The following is an 814-nucleotide window of genomic DNA, read 5'->3' as shown; positions in this document are numbered from 1 at the left end:
GATTTAAACAATGGGATGCTACCTATCCATCAGAACGGCGAAACGTCAGGCAGGTGGCCGAGGCCAAGAAGCATGGCACCTGGAACCCCCCTTCCTCCCCAGTGGGTGCAGAACCTGGCAAGACCATTCGGAAAGGCTGTCTGGCGGGACCTGATGATGAACTTGGGCATGCGTCTGCCCTGCCGATCTCTCTCCCAGGTACATGCCATGGGAGTTCTCACAGATTCTCAGGGGATGAGTTTGTAACATCAGATTTGTTCACAACATCGAGAAGTTGGAGGCAGCCCAGGTGTCCCTCATTAAGGCTTGAACGAGGAAACTGTGATACATGCGCATCACAGAAAATCATACAGCATGAGGCAGTGAAGCGGAACATGCAGAAAGCGGTGTGGATAGATCTTAAAACGATGTCAAGTGGAGAAAGCTTCAGGGGAAGGTGTGTAACACAATGCTATTTATGTTCATTAGAAACGCATTCGCACTCAAAATAACTCTGCACATTTTATAGTATTTACAAACATATATCAAAGGCACGAGAGAGGGAAATGTTTTCGAGGACTAGGTGCATACAGGAAGAAATAAATGAACAGTGAAATAAGACAGGGACCAGCCACTGACCAAGTGCGACGACGTGCCATGGACCAGGGAATACGATTAATTTAGCTTGATGTTCCTGATATTTAATTAACAAACAATCACTCAATCAATCAAAAAACAAAAAAAAAAGAAAGAAAAAGAAAAAGAAAGGATGTGAATAAAGCATTTCAGGCGGAGGGATAATAAGTACAATTCCCGGAGGAAAAGGGGCTATGTT

Source organism: Pteropus alecto, unplaced genomic scaffold (assembly GCF_000325575.1).
Source record: "Pteropus alecto unplaced genomic scaffold, ASM32557v1 scaffold34, whole genome shotgun sequence".
NCBI classification, from domain to species: domain Eukaryota; kingdom Metazoa; phylum Chordata; class Mammalia; order Chiroptera; family Pteropodidae; genus Pteropus; species Pteropus alecto.
The sequence above is the reverse complement of the archived record's forward strand: the minus strand, read 5'-3'. Positions refer to the sequence as shown.